We start from the raw sequence: 22961 nt of genomic DNA on the forward strand, positions 1-22961 counted from the left end.
TTTACATCTTCATGTTGTTGGAGTTCGGATGTGTCAGATGATGATGGTTGCAGCAGGCTTGTCACCCATGGTTGTTGTTGGCTGTCTTTCCGGCTCTTTGTCTTTGTCCAGTAATGAGCATCTCAGCGTACTGGGCAGGGCTGCCCAGGGGGCTGATGCTGCCCCATGAGTTGTCAGCAAGAATGACATGTGTCACTTCTGGGTTGGGATACTTAATTGCTGGAGTGTAATCCTACAGAGCTCTCCTGCACTCTGCATGGCAATGGGTGATGTCTGGGGTTGTCTGCCCCACCAGCCTGCAGCTCAGAGTCGGGGGTTCTGGGGCTTAGCCCCAGCTGGCCTGCAGTGACTGTGAAATGAACCACGGTGGGTATGCACCACCAGGGTATTAGCTGGGATTGATACTCTCATGGCTTTTTTTTTTTTTTTTCTTTACAAGCTGTTATCAGACTGATCCTGTGTCTTAAAACCAAGGCAATATGATCATTCCTCTGGTTGCTTTTCAGATTTGCCAGTAAGGAATCTTTTCAGACATTCTCAACTAAACAGGAATGCAACCTCTTGACTCCAGAGGCAGGAATTGGACATGGATATTCCAGGAGGTCCATATTCACAGAAGTGTTTTGGAAACTAAAAAGCTCTGTAAAATGGTGAAACTGGAGATTTCCCCAATTTTGCTTCATGATGCTAAAATATGTTCCACTGAAAAATAAATAAGATTCCTTGATCTAATAAGTTTGGGAAATGTTAGATGCTCTCATTTGTTTTTAAAGATATGCACTGCCCATTAGCATACTAAAGGCTCTGAGAAGGCCTGCAGTAAATAAATAGTTTACTCAAGTGGAATCCAAATTTCCTCAAACTTTCCTTACCCCCAGTCCCACACACCTCCTTCAGGCCTGTGTTTATGGGAAAATTAGTACATGAAATGTGGAATTTACTGATTCTTGGCACAATAGAATAGTGCTTCTTCAAAAGCTACATGATGTGTCATGTGGGAAATCATTGTCATATGGTGCACATTATTAAGAATTACGTCCTTTTCTATTCTTTTTTTAAGCAACAATTTATTGAGCTCCAACTGTATACAAGGCTAGCTATGATGGATGATGAGTAGATTGATCTGTGTCTGGTCCATGGACCCAAGCATCAGCATGGGAGGGCACTTGGAGACCTGCACATCCCTGGCCTGCACCATCACCTGCACAATGGGAACCTCTTGGCATGGGACCTGGGAATCTGTATGGAGAACACACTACATGTGATTCTCATGTCTCCTAGTATTTGAGAAGCGTTGCACCAAATTCATTTTTCCCACTTTCTCTTGGTTTGGGGTTACGTTCTAAAAGTGGCCAGAAGGTTCCTGCCTTGAGGACCAAGGTGTGCGGTCTCAGGGTTGCCCTAGTGATGTAGCAAGGCCTCATATCCGTGTGTGTCTACAGGAGCTTTGTGGCCTATGGAAATGACAGCCAAACTCTTACGTTTTAGAGGAGGCTACCACTTGCAGGTTAAGGCGCAGAGCGCTGAGGACCAAGTGGAGAGGTCACTAAGGTGGTTGCTATGGGGCTCAGGGCCCCGTGTCTTGTGGACAGAGCTGAGCCTCATAGTCCATGACAATGCTGTGGCTCAGACATGCGAAGCCTGCCACACAGTTGACGGATCCAGCCTTCACACTGGTGGTTGATCGCCCACATGGTGCCACAGTAAAGGGTGATGCGATTGGAGACAGCCGGGCGTGGGAGCAGGGGAGGGGGCTTTATGGCAGCTGGTCAGGCTGTTCTTCCTCTTGGATGCCTTTCATTTCAGCCATCAGTGCGGTGCGAGGGTTCTTGATGCCTTTGATGAGGCAGTTCTTCTGGAATTTGTTCAGGCACAAAAGAGAGAAATCTGGCTCTTTTAATCAGCCCATAAAATGGCTTAAGGGCTTGCATTTCCTTGGGGGCTGTTATTACTGTCACTAAAATCTCCCCCAAGGCTGTTTTTTTTCTCTTCCAGGAAGGGCAGCTGCAAATGAGGGAGAGTACAGATCTTCCTCGACTTATGGTCAGGTTACGTTGCAATAAACACTTCGTAAGTTGAAAATAGCCTAAGTTGAAATGCATTTAATACGCCTAACCAATGGAACATCATAGCTTAGTCTGGTTCACCTGAGATGTGCTCAGAACACGTACGTTGGCCCACAGTTGGGCAAAAGCATCTAACACAAAGCCTATTTTATAATAAAGTGTTGAATATCTCATGTAATTTACTGACTACTCTACTGCAAGTGAAGAACAGAATGGTTGTACCGCAATAGACTGGTTGTAAGGGTGTCGGTTGTTGACCTGGTGATGGTGTGGCTGACTGGGCGTGTCGGCCACTGCCCAGTATCATGAGAGAGGATTGTACTGCATTATCCCTAGCCCAGGAAGAGATCAAAATTCAAAATTTGAAGTACAGTACTTGCACCGTCATAGAGTCAAAAAATCATAAGTTGAACCATCATAAGTTGAAACTGTCTGTAATTTAAATTGTGCCCCTTTTATGTTCAGATCGCCTCACGATCGCTGATGGCTGCGGTGGCCCTCTGGAAGGTGTTGCCTTTGGCCAGTTGATGCTGTAACCCCCTGATTTCTGCAGATTAGAGTCATGGGCACGGGGCCTCCAGGGAGAGTGCTGAAGGCATAGACAGGTGGGCTTCCTCAGGGGCAAAGGTCGGGGGAACATTCTGGTTTGATGGGGCACTGAGTCTGGTAACTCGGGGAAGTACTGAATCTGGGGTTCCACCCTCAGGGTACCATTGTTACTGGTCCCCAGGTGAGTGGCTTATGCAGCCCTGGGGTTGTGAGCATGGATAAAGGACCAGCTCAGAAGGACTCAGGCCAGTGCCTTCTCTGTCCCTGTGAAGACTGGGAGTACGAGTCAGTGGGACCCAGCCTCCTCATCCCTGCTCTGCTCCTCCTCTCAGGTCTCTTCTGGGCTGTGTTGTCCAGATACTGGCCAGAGAGTGGAGCTGACCCCTTAGCACCCCCCTTGTCCTGCTGCCCAGCCTCTGGGCCCCCTGCCCCAGCTCACTCCCCTTTCCTGGCCTCTCTGCGACCCACATGGCGGCTACAGGACTGCAGAGCTGGGCCCTCTTCTCTCTAATGCCCTGAGCTTCGGTGACATCTGTGGGCTGATTGCTCCCCTGTGCCCACCTTCCTCTATATGTCAACACTGTGTTCTGGTGTCCTGTCTCCCTCAAAGGAACAGGAAACACAAGTGCTAATGATACACTCCCTCGAGTGCACATAAACCACAACATACACTCATACATGTTCACACACGCACACACACACCTGCACACGTCACACAGGGGAGTGCATACAGGTCTGCACACGCACTCACACAGTGTACGTGTACAGGCTTGCTCACACACGCACACACATGCCACAGATCTGCATGTGTGTGCATGCACGTGGATGCACACTCCAACACATACACATGGGCACGTGAACACACATCCGACTCACCAAGGTCTCACTCTCCCATTGCAGTTCATAGTCTCCCTTGGGCCCCAGACCCCAGATAGTTGTCAGCTTGTCCTTTTCCTTTGCCCTCTACCCAGTCTCTCACCGAAGCTCATCTGCTTCAGCCTCAAAGTATATCCTGCGCCAGCCTAACCTCCTGACTGCTCCCTCTGCATCCGCTCCACACAGCTACCAGAGTGATTTTTAAATACCGTGAGCCAAATCCTTTTACCCTTCTGCTCACAACCACCCCCATCCAAGGCTTCTCCCACCCGAAGTGTGAGACTCTCCCGGGATCTACATCCTGCCTACAAGCCCACACTTGGTCCTGCCTCAGGTATCTGTGGCTCCCTGGGCAGGAACCCTCCTTCCCACACCTCCCACGGTGGCTGTGGAACATCAACGGGGTCTGGGCCCCTGTGGACATCCCAGGAAGCCCTTCTTGATGCCCTGTCATTGCCTTGATTGCCCTGACTGCCTTGCTGTGCTCTCTACCCGTGTGGGAGATTGTAGGAGGTGCAAGTTGCCACTAAGTATCGATTCTATTGAGCTGCATCTGGAGAGGGTGTGAGACCTGGTGCAAACCCACCAGCCCTTCTTGTCACTCCCAGACTGAGGGGTGGTTGGGCACAGGTAGGTACAGGACTGTGCATGCTCCAAGGTTCCTGGGACATATTACGGGCATTCAGGGATAACTGTGCTGCCAGAGGCTGGGTGAGGGTCTGCATTTGCTCTTCCAGATTCAGACCCACCTTCCCCCTGCTCCATTGCCCCCCATGGGCTTCCTCAGTGGGCTCTGTGGTCTCTGGCTTTCCACTGGGTTTGGACAGGAGTGAAGTCTGGCAGGAATGTGGTGGGGTGTTCACTCCCCTCCTCCCCTCTTTCCTGAGGTCACCACTCATATGGTCCACGTAGCTCTCTCCTGCTTCTCTCTGTCTGTGGGGTCTTATACTCTCTCATGTGGGTCTCAGTGGTCCTTTGCCCCCACCTTTGTGCAGAGACCCTTTATTAACCCCTCCTTGAATTGGCCTCACTCTCATGCTTTGCTATCTCTTTCCTGTCTGGTCTCTTTCCCATCCTGGCCTGAACTTTCCTGTGAGCATCACAGCACATGGCCCAAGTGCAGCCCTTGACCAAGTCCTTCCCACCTGCTTTTCTGAACAGACCGCGTCTGTGTTTGTCTCAAGCCTACATGTGGGTTTCTCCAGTGCTTAGCATGAGAAAGCCTGAGAGCAGTTCATGGGAGAAGCACAGTGTGGATGGCAGGCTGGGTCCAGGAATGCGTGGATAAAGTAAAGGGAGGGTTGTTTTATTGTCCTGAGCCAGGATACACACAGTCATAAAAGGAATTCCCATGAAGTCCTCTAAGTCATGAACTTCTCTAGCTCTACCTTTGCTGAGATTTGGGGGGGGAGAAATCCATTTCTGGTTTCTCTTCAGAACACTTTCTCCAGCAAGCGAGGTTCATGTGCATTTTCCCCTTGAACAGGTGGAAGGGGAGAGAGTGGGGTCCTGTGGTAACTTTCCTTGGTCTTCGTTGATCGGTGGGAAGGAAGGGGGTGATGAGCCTGATCAGTGATGGCTAGTGGACTTCCCAGGCTCTCTTTAGGCCCGCCTGAAATGCAGCATGCTGAGGCCCAGGACACAGATGACAAGTCCAGACTGGATTTCCTCCAGACCCTGGGGGAGCGGCAGGGGCTCTGCACAGCCATCAGCCATCAGTGGTTAGTCCCTAGCCTTGTCCACATGGTTCCTCTCCTGCTAAAAGCCCTGGAGCTGGACCCTTCCCACCCCACTTCCCTATGGACACCTGCAAGCATTGTTCACAGCCCTGCTTACAAGATGTGGCCTCCTGTGGATCACCTCTGTCCTGGTCCTCAGGCTGTCATCAGGGACCTTTTGCCCCCATGGTGGCTGTCACCCTACTCTGAGGATACTAGTCACCCTTCATGTTTCCCTCCAGCTCATGGAAGACAGGACCACTCTTCTCACCCCATAGTCCCCATGCTGGGACACAACGGGCCAGCCCTCTGTTGCTGATGAGGATTGATTGTCTCTGTTCCTCAGAAGGCTGGTCCTTGTAGGCATCCTGCCTCCCAGGTGGGACATGCTCCTCGTTTGGGCTGTGGCTCCATCCTTCTCACCATTAAAGTCCCAGCCACCTGCCTGGAGTGGCCCTTGTGTCCCTGCCCCGTGTTCTGCACAGGACCTCCCAGAGTCGTCTGCTCATCTGTTAGTCTGCACCCAAAGCATGTGTTTATTGCTACTGCTGCCATTGGGGTATCTTTCCTTTTGTTTGTTTTTTCACTTATCTTCCCCGCCCCCCCCCCCCGCCACCGGAAAGCTTGCCCCAGGCAGGCGCCGTGTACCCAAATACCCTTCGGCCCAGTTTATGATCTCAGCAGCTTTTGGGGGTGGAATGAATGCCCGAGTGAATGAAAGAATGCACGGCCACATCTCTGTGTGCAGCCCTGGAAGGCTGGTAGGGAAGAAGGACGTTGCTTCAGTCCAGGGGACATCATGTTCTGGCCGATTCACACTGCCTGCAGGTGGGGCCCTGGCCAGTTGCAGCACCATGCAGGTGGCTGGCTTTTGCTGTGTCCCAGCGTCCTCACTGTGGAGTGAGGACAGTGAGGCCATTGTTGTGAGGGTAGATGGGCCACCATGTGCAGCCCTTTAGATCAGAGCCTGGAGCCTAGTGCGGGTGTAGAGAATCTTGTTATTCCGACTGCTTCTGCCTCTGTCACCTCCTGCCGCACACAGACTGGACACATGCCCCACATATCACGTCTTAGATCCCACACACCATGCACACAGATACACACACATGCACACCACACACACATGTACCGCCCATACCACACATGCGTATGCACGTATACCACATGCACGCACACACACACCACATACATACCACACATGCACACATATACCACAGACATGCACACGGCACTTACATATCACACGCATGCATGCACCACATACACATCACACACATGTACACACATACCACAGACGTGCACATGGTACTTACATATCACACCCATGTACCACCACATACACATCACACATGTACACACACATATACCACACACATGCACACACAACCCACATATACCATATACCACACACACCTTGCATACATACCACACATGCACACACACCACATACATACCACACACATACCACAGACATGCACACTGCACTTACATATCACACACATGCACGCACCACATACATACCACACACATATGCCAGACATGCACATGGCACTTACATATCACACACATGCACCACCACATACACATCACACACGTGCACACACATACACCACACACATGCACGCACCACCCACATATACCATATACCACACACACCTCACACACATACCACACATGCACACACACCACATATGTACCACACACATGCACACACATATACCACAGACATGCACACGGCACTTATCACACGCATGCACGCACGACATACACACCACACATGCACATGGCACTTACATATCACACACATGCACACACCACCCACACATACCATATACCACACACACCTCACATACATACCACACACGCACACACACCACATACGTACCACACACATGCACACACATATACCACAGACATGCACACGGCACTTACATATCACACGCATGCACACACCACATACACATCACACTCGTGCACACACATATACCACACACATGCACACACCACCCACATATACCATATACCACACGCACACACACCACATACCACACACATGCACACACATATACCACAGACATGCACACGGCACTTATCACACGCATGCACACATGACATACACACCACACATGCACATGGCACTTACATATCACACACATGCACACACCACCCACACATACCATATACCACACACACCTCGCATACATACCACACACTCCACGTTACATATTACATATCACACTCCAGCACACACCATACACACCACATATCCCACATACTACAGATACACACACACAATATACACACACCATATATCACACCACACATATACCACACATACACACCACACACACATACTTCATGCCACATGCCACACACACTACACACCCCACATGCCACACACACACACACCATCGTACCATATATCACACCACCCATACACCCCACATACACACCAAACCCCCAAACACACCGCATACCACACATAACACACATATATATACCATACCAACACATACACACACACCCCACACACATCATAGACCCACACATACACCACACACCACACACACTCCATGCTACAGACCACACACACACACCCCCCCCACATACCACAGACACACACATATCCCATATGCACCATAGGTCACACACCACACACACACACCACAAACACACCATACCTCTAAACATACCACATACTATACACACACACCATACCACACATATATATGCATGCCACATACCACACTAGACACACCATCCATACACTTAACACACACAGCACATACCACATACACACCACACACGCATACACACACCACACACATATCATATACCACACATCACAGACCACATACATGCCACACACCCCCATACCATGTACCTCACACAATACATACCATGTATCACACATGCACTGCATACACACATCCCCACACAGTACACACAACGCACACATACACACCATACCACACACCACATATACACACCTACCTGACACCACACACATCACAGATACACACACCACACACACACGTACCGCACACACCACATGATGCACATACACATATCACATATCACATACATAACCCACACGCAAACCATACACACACACACACTGCAGACAGAAATACACCACACAAACACAACACGCACCATCCTATTCCACACATACACAACAAATCAATCAAAAGGTCCCCATAATTCATCTCCCCAAACATCTCTTACTCTGTCTGCCTCTTCCCAATTCTTCTGTCCTGGTTGCAGCCATCACTGTCTCTCCCTGACCGAAAATATTATTATCTTTTCCTCTAAATGTAATTTAAATTGCTTTTAATGGTAGGGACTGAGACAGGATGTTGAATCCATGAGGTGCGCCCGCCCCTGCAGTGCTTGATCTGTGTATAATGTGTTTTCGACTTGCTCTGCCCTCCCTCCTCAATAGGAAACCCTCAGACCCTGCTCTAAAGGCAAGTGCAAGGCATGCTCTCTCCAAGGGCACATAGTATGAGACCGCAGCAGCATGGTTGAGCCTGATGGATTTAGGGCTTTCTCATCAGAGGGCCCTTGGCCTCACCCTGCTGGGTATCCTTATGGATTCAGAGCTCCCTGGGCATGAATGTCTGAGCTGGCTGATGCTGCAGAGCTAAGAGACTGGCATTTGTGAGCAATTCCAGAAGGGACCAAGTCAGTCCTTGGAGCACCCAGCCTCCAAAGGTTGGTTCAGAACCATCACAAAAATGATTCACTTAGCAGTGAACGTACAGGCCACTGCAGCCACCTGTTGAGGTCGTATCAGTCCGCTTGGGCTGCCATAAGGCAAGACTGGGCGGCTTAAACAGCAGAGGTTTATTTTTTCATGGTTCTGGATGCTAGAAGTCCAAGATCAAGTGCTGGTGAGACCTCTCCCCTTGGCTTGCAAGCAGTCATCTTCTTGCTGGGTTTTCGCAGGGACTCTCCTCTGTGTGGGGGGAGGGAAAGAGAGCAAGCAATCTCTGTATCTGTCCCTCTTCATAAAGACACTAATCCTGTCAGATTAAGGCCCCACCCTTAAGACCTCATTTAACCTTAATTACCTCCCAAGGGCCCCATCTCTAAATATATCACAGGGGGAGTTAGGGCTTCAACATATGAATTTGGGGGGCACACTGTTCATAACAGTGGTGGAGTTTCAGCGAGGCTTTGCTGTCCCCCCATTGTCCTGTGTGTACCCTCTGTGTCAGTGGTCCCAGATCCCTGGAGCTCTGAATGTGGGCTCATGGCCAGGCCAGCATGCCACATACAGAGGTGCACCCTCCTTGTCTCCTGCAATGGCCTTCCTTCTCCTGCTGCCCGATGAACTGTGCTCTTCTTCATAACCTGGATGCATCACAGTGATTCCATGGAAAGCCTTGGGGAGGGTTTGGCTGGGATTCCCTTGGACTTATCATTTTACCTCTCTAAGTCTGTGCTCTTATCTCAGAAATGGGGAAAACACACTTCGCCTGGTAACAGGGTCCAGTTAAATAAACCCTGTGGAAGTCTTTAGTAGATTAAAAAATGGTTATACACAGGAAAGGAGTTATTATAGATGCTATCACTGAATTACTGATATTCATAAATAAGATGTTTCAACAAATGTATCAGGAACCGGTTCAGGTCCAAGTAACAGAAGACCGACCAGCTAATGACTTGCTTCACACCTAAGGAGGAGTCCCAAGGTTACTATTTGGTTTAGAAGTTTGACCCCCATCTGGTTGACATCTCCGTAATTCTCTTGACTGCATGGCCACAAGATGGCTGCCGAAGCCCTAAGCATTATGTCCTAGTTCAAGGGAGAAAAAAGGGGCCAGTGCTGACTGCTATCTGATTCCTTTTTATCAGGATTGCAAAGATCTTCTGGAAGTCTGCCAGGTAGTTTCTGGCTTAGGTTTTACTGGCCAGAACTGGGTCACGTTGCTACCACGAGCTCAGAGGGAGGCAGGGAATGCAGGAAACACTGTTGTCACCACTGGCTTATGCTAACCAAGATCCGTCACCTGAGGCCAGGCACATTCACCACCACCACCACCAAAATCAGGTTTGGATGGTGAGGCAGAAGGAGGGGAATGGGTATTGGGTAGACAACAAGGAAAAGGTGTGGCTCTCATAGGATATACTTTACTTCCTAAGAACTGGGATTCAGAATTGCCCATGGTAGCACCTGAGATGGGAATAGAAAACAGGGTTTAAGCTAGTTTGAGGTCAGATGTGAATCTCATTTGGTGGAATGCTGGTGTTGGAAACTGGTGCTGGGCATGTCCTCCATCGACTGTGCCTGGTCTTCTGCCCTCTACTCTGTGCCTGCTTTCGTTCCTGTTGGTGTCTATCTTGCTCTCCCCCATGTATCTCTTGGTCCTTTGACTTCCTTTGGCTTTGCTTTTCATTCAGTCTCCACTTCGGTTAATTGTGCAAAAAGTTTAAAAATGTGACACTGGTTCTACTTCAAAGTCTTTTGTCAAAAAACAAAAGACAGTGTTAAGTGTTGTAAGTGGAAGCAGGCCCAGGCCTCAACCAATGGATGTGGAGCCCAGGGGAACTAGAGCCAGGCTCCCTTGGGCACCTGGTTTGCTGAAGGAGGTCAGTACAGCTGCCCACCAGTTGTGAGGCACAAGGAGGGAATGTGTATCTTTTGTTTGTTCTCACACTGATGTGAGTACCCTTGTGGGCAGATCCTGGCAAGGCCTTGGGTCATGCTGTCCCAACAGCGAAAAACATGAAAGAGAAACCAGTGCCACGCTTTGGTGTCTCTTAAAAGGAAAGTGTTATACTTTGACTTCTAAAAACATAAAGGAAGGTCCTAGATAAATGTGGATGATGATCTTGAGGCTGGTTCCGAGCAAAAAGAAGGTACGGTCAAGAAGGATAGCACACAACAAAGCTCATGTTGGACCTCTGGGTCAGACACCTTCTTCTGCTTCCAAATAGTCTGTTTTCTGAGTTTTTCCCAGTTCGTGCTCCTGAAAGTGCTCATCTGAATGGGGTGAATGCTGGGAAAATGCGACAGGTGTTATTGTTAATACTTGACTGTGTTTCAAGAAATGTATGCATTACCTTGGGGCTCATGTAACAGAGAGGCAGAGTTTTTTTCAATAAGAAGATGCTTTCTTTGCTTTGAAAATTTATCCTGGTACCTTGCTGATGGTTTGGCAATTCTCGAATTATGTTTTAACTGAATATTTGTATTGGTATAAAACGTTTTTACTGGTATAAAACATTTACCCCATCATATACAGGCATTTCTTTTGCGGTTCCCAAACCCAATTCCGGTGTGGGGAGTTTCCTCCACACACACCACCACACAATTCTCAGACACCAACAAGGTGTTTGAGAACTCAACTTAATCCTGGCACTGTCTTCCCAGAGATAACATCAGATTCTGTTGTTTAAGGGTTCAGGCCTGCAAGATTGCTCCCGCCCCTAACTTAAGTTGCCTGTAACCAGCCTCAGGCTGCTGTTACCTGTCCTTCTGACCAACTGGCTACAGATTGGAGGTGCCGCCTGCTTGAGTTCCTTTAATTTGCTAGAGTGGCTCACAGGACTCAGGGAAACACATTTATCAGCTTATTAAAGGATATGATCAATTTGCCATGACATGGATGGAACTAGAGGGTATTATGCTAAGTGAAATAACTCAATCAGAGAAAGACAGTTATCATACGATCTCATTCATATGTGGAATTTAAAAAACAAAACAGGGGACGGGAGGGAAAAATAAAACAAGACAAATCAGAGAGGGAGACAAAGAGTAAGAGACCCTTAATCATAGGAAACAAAGTGAGGGTTGCTGGAGGGCAGGAGGTGAAGGGATGGGATAACTGGGTGATGGGCATTAAGGGGGCATGTGATGTAATGAGTACTGGGTATTATATAAGACTGATGAATCACTGAACTCTACCTCTGAAACTAATAATACACTATATGTTAATTAAATGAATTTAAATAATAAAAAATAAATAAATAAATAAATAAATAAATAAAGGATATGATCAAAGATAGGAATCAACAGCCACATAAAGAGGTACATGGGGCCAGGTATGGGGAAAGGGCAGGGAGCTTCCTCTCTGGGTGCACCACTCTCCCTGCATCTTCATGTGTTGATGAACATGAAATCTCTCTGAACCCAATCCTCCTGGGTTTTTATGAAGACTTCATTGCATAGTCAAGGTTGACTAAATCTTTGGCCATTGACTGATTCAACCACCAGCCCCCCTCCCCTCCCTTTCAAAAGCTACCTACATTAACATAACAAAAGACACCTTTATTGCCTAATCACAAGAAATTCCTAAGGTTTTAGGAGCTGTGAGCCAGGAACCCTAGACAAGACCAAATACACTTGAGAAATTTTTTGGTCATTTGAATGACCAAATATGTATTTCTTATAAATCACAATATCATAGCCTTTATTGTCTCAATTATGGAACAAAATATTATGTGTTTAGATATTCTTTCTTTTGACCCTGTCTTAATACCACACTGGGCTGCTTCTAAGGGGCTGAAAAGTTGTATTCTCTCAGTTCTGGAGGCTGGGAATCTGAGAGCACAGCACCAGCATGGCTGTGTTCTGGTGAGAGCATTCTCCTGGGTTGCAGATCTTGTGTCCTCCCACAGTGGAACACAGAGGGAGCTCCGTGGGTCTCAGTTGTAAGAACACTAATCCCATTCAGGAGGGTTCTACCTTCATGATTTAAACACCTCCCAAAGACCCCACCTCCTAATACTAAACATCTTTGGGGGGTGGGATTTCAAACATGAATTTGGGCAAGACACCAACATTTAGACTATAGCAGCTCCTTCCTTATGCAAAAGTACTGCATGTTTTGAGGTGTCAACAGACAAATGAAATGACACCTATTATTAATTTTTAAAAACTTATAAAAATGGTAACTATAGGCAGGGAAATTGTCTCTGGACTGTTAAATGCCAAAACAGCACCTTGGTAGAAGGAGCACTCTGAACTGAATGGTTTCCCCCTAAATTTTTGGGAAGCGTTCTGGTGAAGTGACATAGATCATGAGATGGACTACCTCCTATGAGGTCCCAGGCAATTCCCCGGTGTTTTTTGTTGGCTTTTTGCTCTGTGATCTTAGCTCCATTTTGCTTTTTTGAGAATACAAGCATCTCATCAAATATAGCACGTTCATTACGGGGAGTCCGACTCCAATGGGCTCTGCTCACGTTTATTTAGTTGTTTATTTATTTATTTATTTTTAATTTTTAATTTTTTTCTGCTCATGTTGAAACCTTCTTGGGGGAGCAGGCGTTCCTGAGCACAGCTGTAGTGCAGGGGAGGCCTCCCAAGCTCGCCAAGTCCACGTGGGCATTTCCAGCCTCTTGCTCTAGGATCTGTCAATACTGGATCTGTGGCTTTTCCATGGCAGCACCCCAGTCACTTTAAGCCCAGATAGGAGATTGGGACTATTTCTTCATTTTTTGCTGCATCTCTTGGACCAAATCGGAGTGAAATCTGGAGATACTCAGAAAAAGCATTATGTGAGAGCTTAATAATAGGAACTTAGAATTAAAAACAGAAATGAAACATATCCATAAACCATAATGACTTGTAGCAACTCATAGGAACTCACACAGACATTGTCACACATCTTTTCACATTCACAAGTTGTGTGCATGTGAGTGTCTGTATACGTATGTGCATGTGAGGGTGTGTGCACACACTTGTTTTCCCTACTGGACTGTGTGTCTAGGGCAGTAGCAATGAAGAGCCTGGGATTCAGTGGTGGGGAGACCTAGTCTGAACAGTAGCTACTGTGGGCACATTACTTAGCCTCTCTGAGACTCAGCTGCGTCAGCAAAATGGGAATGATGTTACTGACCCTTCTGAGCCTGGAGGGGGATTAAATGAGACAATGCTATAAAAAGTCTAGTACCTTGCCTGGCACATAGGAATGGGCAAGTAAAGGACAACTGAACAGAAGTGAAGTGACCCACAGTATTGCAGGGTCTACAAGCGACAGAAGGAAATGTGGGGTTGGGTGGCACAAGGGGCCAAAGGCCCCCCCCCACCCTCCTTCTTGGAAAGTAGGTGAGCGCACCTCCCCGTGGTGCTGGGTGACAGTATCTGTGTGCTCTGTGGACGCTTGCCATCTTGATCTGTCAGGATTGCCAGCCACATGTGCACGGCTGGCTCCCTAGAGGCAGGGCTAGGACAGCAACCGTAGCTTTCCAGGAGAAACTCGCTTCTCCTGGTTTAACCTTTATACTGGACTGTGAGACGCTCTGTGGTCACTTTTATTTATTACATATTTTGATAAGTTCTCTCTTTTTGATAAAAGGAACTGCTTTTTTCTACATGATCTTAGGACAGGAGGCATAGGAACTGGTATTGATGGAGTGGTAGGTGGGTTACTAGCCTTTGGCCGCAGGCTGGCAGTGGTCACTGTGGAGACTCTGGGAGTGCTCATCCCCTCACTAGGCTGGAATGTCAGTGAAAATTTGAATAGGTCTTTTGAGTCACAGGGACCTTAAATGCCTAGTGTAGTATATTTAACAAACTAAATGGAGCTTTGAGTCATTTTCCAGTGCATTTAAGAGGTTGGCTTGGATAGTCTCTTCTTAAATGTGTTGCTGAGAGAATTGAGAGACTTACTGACTCACAGGAAAAAATCTCTCCTTGGCGCACGTATGGTTTTTGGAACTCCTGAAAGGCACATCAGTGAGAGCCCTGGGAAAGTTCCTGCCCAGAGATGCGCTGATTCTTGCAAGATGAGCCACGTGCTGTTGGGATTGAATGAGACTCAGGAAACGGTTTAACACAGGCAAAAATCTTAACCAGACTCTTAGTAGCAGAAAATGATCCTAGTTCTCTGGACAGAATAACCTCAAAGGGTTTAGGGATTGGAAGCCAGTGGTAGTTTTGCATAAAGCAATCTATGGTTTTATGGTCACGATCACGATAGATTAGTTGGAATGCCATTCTGAGCTTGTAGAAAATTTCCAAATTTTTAAACTGTTTTGGTATATTGTCACATAGAAGCTTTCTCAGAATTTGTTTGAAATAATAGGACATCTGGGCAGTTTTGGGAAGCCAGAGAGTCTCAGAGACGTTCAACCTCCTGCGGGTTCCCTGCCAATCTTGGTAGCTGAGGGTGTATTTTAATTGGTTTGTATTCATTAATTAAATGTAGACAGTTGTTGTTCGTTTTGTTGGATTTTGGAGGAGGGAGATCTCAAGAGACCCCAAGCTGTCTTTTAGCTGTCAGCCTCCTAGGGGAAGCCTACAGGGGCCGTTCTTCACGGGGACTTCGGGTTGAGACCACACCTCCTCTTCCTGTTCCAGAGCTCTTTACTCTCTTTACACACGTCTGTGCTTAAGGTGATGAGTGTGATGAATTAGTTCTTGGATTTTGCCAAATAGAACTGTTAGTTCCTGCGTGTGCCTCTTGCTTCAGGTGACTTTCTGGTAAGTCGCAGGCCTCTCTTTGGAAGGCATGCTGCCATGTCCTCTGGCCATGTGCCTGTATGGACAGAGGCAGTCATCACTGCCCACTGCAAACAGAGAAGGGAGAAGTAGGGAGCGATGCACCTTGTGCTGAGCACCAGCCTCCCAGGCACCAGCCTAGTCCCTGTGTCTTGCCCTTCCTCCCCACCAAGGCCTTTGAATGTCATTCCCGGCACTCAGGGAGGGCAGCGGGCCCCAGGGGAGAGGCAGGAGGAGTCCAGGCCTGTCCTGTGCCATGCCTGTATTTGCGAGGACCTACCAGTGCAGGTTCATTGCTAAGATGCCCGTGCTCTCTAGGTTACGAGATAGCCTACACTTGCGTGATCTTTTTCAGTTCATTAAAAACCAGGCTTAATAGTCCTGCACATGCAGCATCGGGGCTGGTAGAGCCTCTGCGGAGCCCACCTCCCACTTTCAAACTGATCCTGGACCCCACTCCTCTTCAGGAGCTATGAGGGGTGCAGCAGTCGTGGACCTTCTAACAGGTGCTCTTGGGAAGCATTCCTTCTTCAGCTCAGTTTAGGGGTAGGAAAAGGTCAAGGGCCGTTCATGAGCAGCTTCTGATTCTTTGGTCAGAATGCCTGTGGGCCAAGGGGCCGCCACACAAAGCTGCTTTCTGATGCCTGTCTTCTTCCCAGGCCTCCCAACATGGGGCTCTGGGCAATGATGTATTTCTGATGTCTATTAATCCCTTCACAGTTGCTTTTGTGCATTTTGTGAACAATTCTAGATTTCAACAAAATTAGCTAGTCAGTCTTTGAACCAAAGTGGTCTGTACAACCATGGGCTTGACCTTTTCCCAGGTAGGCTGGGTTGAAATGGCTCACACTCATCCCTTGTGGTGTGTGCGTCTGCAGGTGACATTCAGCCCTAGGGGCCGTGTTCATGGAGCCCTCACTACAACTGCTCCTCTGTAGGTGGGGGTCCGCCAGTTCCTTCACCCCTGCCCCACCCCACCCCAGGATGCGCAAGGTCTCCTTGACGACTGAGCTCTGTTTCTGAAATCAAGCCCAGGTCACTGCACAGCCCTGAGAATTGTCATGAAGTAGAGGGAGGACAGGAGGGAGGGCGAGATGGAAATGACTCCTGGCATTGCAACATCCTGATGTCCTGTCCTGGACAGTCTCTGGGACAGAGAGGGGCAAGGCAGGAGGAGGAGCCAGCCTTGAGCTTCAGGAAGGAAGAGGTTTCTGGGGAGATTCTCACTCAGAAAGTCAGGTGGGGCCTGAATGTTTCCCAGATACCGTAAAAGTAGGAGCCCCATGAGAGCTGTGCTTGAGGTCGCATCCCAGGGCTATCTCCAGCATGCTTTGGGAGGAATGCAAGGAGAAGGACACCTCTCGCACCACCCACTCTGCATTTTTTAGATCCTGAAATGATGTTTGTGCAACTTCATCTGAAGAAAAGGTCTGCTCCTAAAAGTGTTTGGAAACTATCCCATGGAATTTAGAAGTGAATGTAGGCAAAGGCCACCTACTGTACCATGATTTAATTAGATTGAATGAATTCATTTCACTTCTAGCAAGACTGAATAACATTTGTCTCCTACCCCTGCGACACTCTAATCCACTGGAGTTTAGAAAAGCTTCTGTCACCCTCCAACCAGGGGATTAAGATTGTCACTCATTGTCACTGCCTTGATCTGCAACGGTGGGGAAGCTTCTGATTCCTTAGGCAGACGTGTTGAGTTGGGTTATACCACTCTGGGTTGAGAGTGCATCTTGAAGAGTCTACTCATGGGGGTTATTCCCATGGGTTTAGGCCCTGGTCCTGGCCTCACTAGGGTGCCCATACGTGCTCTGGACATCAACTGCATGGAAATGTTGCTCTCAAGATCTTCACAGAGGAGGGCACTTATGTGACTCACTGCAGTTCCAGAAACTGCCTGAGAAAAAGGCTACAGACCTCAGACAGCCAGTCCTTCAATTTCAATTAAAATCCTGTGACTTCAGCCATGGGGCTCAGTAGCACCTATGGAAAAGAAATGGAGTCTTTGTTCCTTGTGAAGCTCCAGCCAGCTGAGAGACAAGATGGCTTTAAAAGGGCTGAGGGATAGCTGGATGGATAGATGGATGGATGGATAGATGGATGGATAGATAGATGGATGGATAGATAGATGGATGGATAGATAGATCGATAGATAGATATTAAGAAAAAATAAAAAGGGTGCAGACTTCCCCCAGTGTCCTCCAGAAGACGAGCACAGAAAGGAGGTGTGTCAGGGGCATACTTGCTAGGGAATCTGAGCTGTCAGTGTTGTCGGGACTATAAGAAATAAGCTTAAGATACACGGTTTTATTTTATTTTATTTTTTTAAAAGGTTTTCTATTTGGGAGAGAGAGAGAGAGAGCACAAGTGGGCAGAGGGGCAGAGGGAGGAGGGAGAAGCAGGCTTCTCGCCAAGCAGGGAGCCCGATGCAGGGCTCGATCCCAGACCCTGAGATCTTGACCTGAGCCGAAGGCAGACGCTTAACTCACTGAGCCACCCAGGTGCCCTCAGATACACAATTTTAAAGAAATGTTTTGTGAATGGGGAAGAAATAAAAGAAAAATGACATTTTTACACGGTTCTTCTTAAGGATTTTGAAGTGATCCTACAGACAGATGTGGAAAGATGTTTTTATTCCTGTGCCCAAATGAGGCAGGGCCAAATGAGGGCAAGATATTTTTGGCCTGCAAATTTGAAAATTCCGTCCCCCAATCTAGAGTGGGCTACTAAGTGACCCGGTGACTTGGGCCACTCTGAGCTTCTGTCTCTTTCTCTAGAACATGATTATTGATTGTGTGAATTAGTGGTTTTCAGCTGTATTATTTTCACTTGCCATGGAATGCCCTGCTCAAATGAAGTCTTACCCACAAAAGTAAACAGACAGGCCTATCCACTGATCCTGCTTCCCTCCCTCAGCCGAAAGGGCACCAGGAGGCCTGGGAGAGAGCCTCATGATGGTGATTTCGAGGGACCCCTCTCACTCTGGAAAGTTGTGGAATCCACCCACCCCCAGTACTGTTTGCACTGATTCCCATTTGGGGTTCAATTGAGGCCTGAAAGGTTTTGACCTGAAATAGTCCATGTAGTATTTTTGTATCAAAAAGGTGGTGACTGCCTTTCAAAGAACCAGCGGTGACTTCCTCTCTTATTTCCTATATAATAAGTCAATCCATTAAAAAGGATGTAAGATGTTAATGTACCTCAGCCTACTTATCCCCTGCATTTCAAATGTGCTACAGCAGGATTGAATTTTAATAACATCAAGGTTACCCCATACATAGTTACTTCTAATATGAATATCAGCATAATTAAGTTTAATATGCAGTTGAATATTATTCTGTTTTATTTTGTGACTTCATGTAAAAGCTAGCAATAGTAGATGAGAACCGCACTGTTGGTACATGGAAGTTCTGTGGCCCGAACATAGTGTTGCTTTAGTGATAGATAGACACACACACAGCATCCTGCATCTTGCTGTGCAACTGATTCTTTATGTATTTATATGTCTTTGGTTTTCTGTTTATTATCATATAACATAGATGTGTGTATTTATGTTATTTTATTCCATTTCATATTTATATAAAGAACCATTAGACACATAGCATAGGTTCAGTATTTAAAGCCATTCTGATTTCTCTGGGCTTTTAATTGTGGATTGAAAGCATTTGAATAGTGAACCTCATATTCTTGTACACACACACACACACACACACCCCACACACACAGGACTCATTTCATATTCAGAAAATTTTAGCACCCACAAAGTAGATGATATTTCCTCCTGTTGGTTGATTAAAAAAAAGACTTCAGGGCGCCTGGGTGGCTCAGTTGGTTAAGCGACTGCCTTCGGCTCGGGTCATGATCCTGGAGTCCTGGGATCGAGTCCCGCATCGGGGTCCCAGCTCAGCGGGGAGCCTGCTTCTCCCTCTGACCTTCTCCCCTCTCATGCTGTTTCTCTCTCGCTCGCTTTCTAATACATAAATAAATAGAATCTTAAAAAAAAAAAAAAAAAAGCCTTCAGGAGCCCCTGGCTGGCTCAGTCAGTGCAGCATGCGACTCTTGATCTCAGGGTTGTGGGTTCGGACCCCACTTTGGATGTAGAGATTACTTAAAATCTTAAAAAACAAAGTAAAACTTTAAAAATGTTGCTGTTTCTCCAAAAATGCAATTTTATGTACCTTGAGAAAATGTCTTATGTATCCGTGGTGCCATGCCCCCACTGGCCTGGGTGGTAGCAGCCCAGAGCCAGGCCCCGTGGCTGGCCCAACAGGACCTCCACGTGCTGAGCACCCAAAGGGCAGGGATCGGAGTTCTGTTTCCTGAGGCAACCCAGAGCTCGGGGCAGGGACAGCGGCGTCAGGGCCACTCCTGCGTGTTCCTGCCCGTCCTGTGGGCTTGGCCAGCCCTAGTGAAAGGTGAGCACCTGCCTGTGCTGAGAGCGTGGGGGTCTGTCCTTGCACCTGGCCTCCGGTCACCTGGAGCATGAGGCTGACTCAGCTCTACCTATGGGCCCTGCCAAGGCTCTGTCCCGCTTGTGTTCAGTGGTGAATGCTCCAGCGATCATTCGTTAGAAGAACTAATTACAGTGTGGAATTTCTGGCCCTATCTGCTTTACAGAACAATTTGTGGAAACCTGATTCTGTTCTTTTTAAATAATGGGGCTGCTGGATAATGCTGTACACTAAGCTGTGTGTGTGTGTGTGTGTGTGTGTGTGTGTCTTCTTTCAGTGTTGTTGTTGCCTGGTTTTTTCATTTCTCCAGCTCAGCAGTTAGAAGTTCTGAGACTCTTCCTCAGGACTTATGGAGGGGTCCGCAGCCTGGGTGCCCGAGAGTGCCTGTGTACACGGGCAGGGACTCCAGGCAACCCACAGCAAGGGTAGATTTATTATGGACGCTGTGACTCCCATCAGCAGAGAGCTGGGCCACCCACTGGTCAGGAGTCTTAGGATGAATCAAAGAACCCTCCTGGGCTTCATTTTTCTTGGCTTGTGAAGCAGGTGTAGGATTACCTTCCCGGTTTCTTTCTCTGAAAGACAGGAGGAACTTGAAGTTACGATGTCATGAGGGACCCATGAATGGGGAAGGAGGACTCAGCCCTGGACCTGGCTCCAGGCAGCAGGAATGTGGGACCTCAGGGAGGGCCATGGAGAGCTCAGGCTGCCACCAGGGGCCGGCCATGGGTGAGCCAGCTCCTGTGTCCCTCTGGCTGCATCACTATGGCCTTGAACACACTTCCTGATGGCCCCACAGAGCCCTGGGGACTCCCAACCTTGGGGAAGATAATAGGCTTGAGGCTCAGCATCCCTGGTCTACCCCCATGGGTGGTTCGTTATAAGGTGTTAAATGCCACATGAATGCAAACCACTGTTGTGATAGCGTGCTTGACAGACCCTGCAAGTCCTGTGGAACAGCAGGAGGCCCCTCCATGAGACATTCAGCATTCACAAGAGCCAGGGCCCCTTGGGTCTCATACCCAAAGCCCCCATTTGGTAACCCAGCACTCCTGGCAAGACTGTCGTGTTCACGTTCAGGGTGAGATTTCAGGGCACACTGGGTACCTTGTGTCGTTAGCAATCACCCAGCCACAGATGGTACATGTGCTCCTACTATCAAGGACAGATTTCTGAGTAACCACCTCCTGTCAGCCTACTCACTGTCTGCAGTTTCTGTTATAATAAACACCCTCCTTGCTTTTGTGTCTAAGGTGTGGTTCCTGTGCCCAGAATATAACATGAGTACCCTGGTTGACCTGAAGGAAGCTTTGAGTTGCCTGTAAAGAGATCCTTGACTCAGTGGCTCTCCATCCTTCACCTTGGGCCTCTGGCCTCCCTGGGCTTGTGACGCCTTGGCTGAAGGGAAGCCCCACCTCCCGAGTTTAGAAGCAGCAGAGCACTGGGAGAAACTGGCGTGGGCCAGAAGGGTTTAGATCCCAGCCCAAGCCCACCACTCAGGGGCCAGATGATGGAGCATCTTGCTTCTCTCTCTGACTATACTTTCTCTTCTGCAAATTGAAAATGAAAGCATAGCTCTGGGGCTGCTCTCTGGGTCAATGGGGACAGCCTGTGCAAATCACCAATGTCGGCTGTGGATTATTACTCAGCAGGTGGTTGCTGATATCAGCGCTGGTTGTCGTGATCACACATCCCTGTCAATGAGCTCTGACCCCCTGACTGCCCTAAACCCAGCATGTCCGTCCATTGCCCGGGATGCCACACTGGCCCAAGCACACCGCCTTTCCTACCTCACTGGACTTGACCCATGCTTTTGTTCCTACTCCAGGTCCCACCATGGCTAGAGAGATCTTCAGTAACACGTATCAGATTGTGCTTCTCCTCTGCTTTTAGCCCCTCCAGCAGCTCCCCATCATGCTCAGAATGAAGCCCATGCCCTGAGGCCTGCAGGCCCACACAGCCTGGTCTTCTGTCTCTGTCCAGGTGCCTCTCCATCCCCTCCTCTTTGTCGGTCCACACCAGCCACTCTGGATGCCTCTCTGTTCAAGGAACCACCCCAAACTCACTCCCGGCTTAAAACTTTTGCATCCCTTTGGGCCTCCCTCAGGCCTCCCGGGCCATAGGGTCCAGGGAACAGAACACAGAGGGCAGTGGTGTTGTTTGCTGTGCTGGGGGTAACCAGTTGTCTTGCTGGCATGAATTAAGTCTCATTGTCTGCTTTTGGCACTTGTGGGCTTGTAGCAACTTTCCTTCTGGCCATCCGCTGTGAAGTTTTGGTTCTTCCCTGACAGATGGTTGCAGTGAGCAGCAGAAAAATCAAATCTCAGGCCTAATACTCCCTACCTCTCTTCTTAACCCTGTCTGGTGGTCTTCATCATACCCACCAGCACCAGAAGCTGCTCTAATACAGTATGTGTGTTTTCCTCCACTGCCCATAACCCCCAACCCAAGAGCATGGGAGTCTGCTCTGACATGCCGTCGGCCACACCCTGGACATCTGGAACAGCAGCTACACACAGGGTGTCAGGTAGCACCCAGTAAGCACTTGCTGAATGAAATCATGAACTGTGTGCACGACAGCAGGTGGCTCAGGGAACCATCTTTAGCTCAGTGACCACCTCCATCTCAGAATTTCTGGGAAGGTCATGTTTGTTATGGACTGGATTGTTTCCCCCCTTCCCCTCAAGTTCATATGTTGAAACCCTAGCCCCCAGTATGAGACAGGACCTTTAAGGAGGTAATTAAGGCTAAATGAGGTCATAAGGGCGTGACCCGAATCTAATGTGACTGGCATCTTTATAATAAGAGGGAGAGACACCAAGTATGTGTGCATACC

Source organism: Leptonychotes weddellii, chromosome 9 (assembly GCF_054177405.1).
Source record: "Leptonychotes weddellii isolate Sample4059 chromosome 9, ASM5417740v2, whole genome shotgun sequence".
NCBI lineage: Eukaryota > Metazoa > Chordata > Mammalia > Carnivora > Phocidae > Leptonychotes > Leptonychotes weddellii.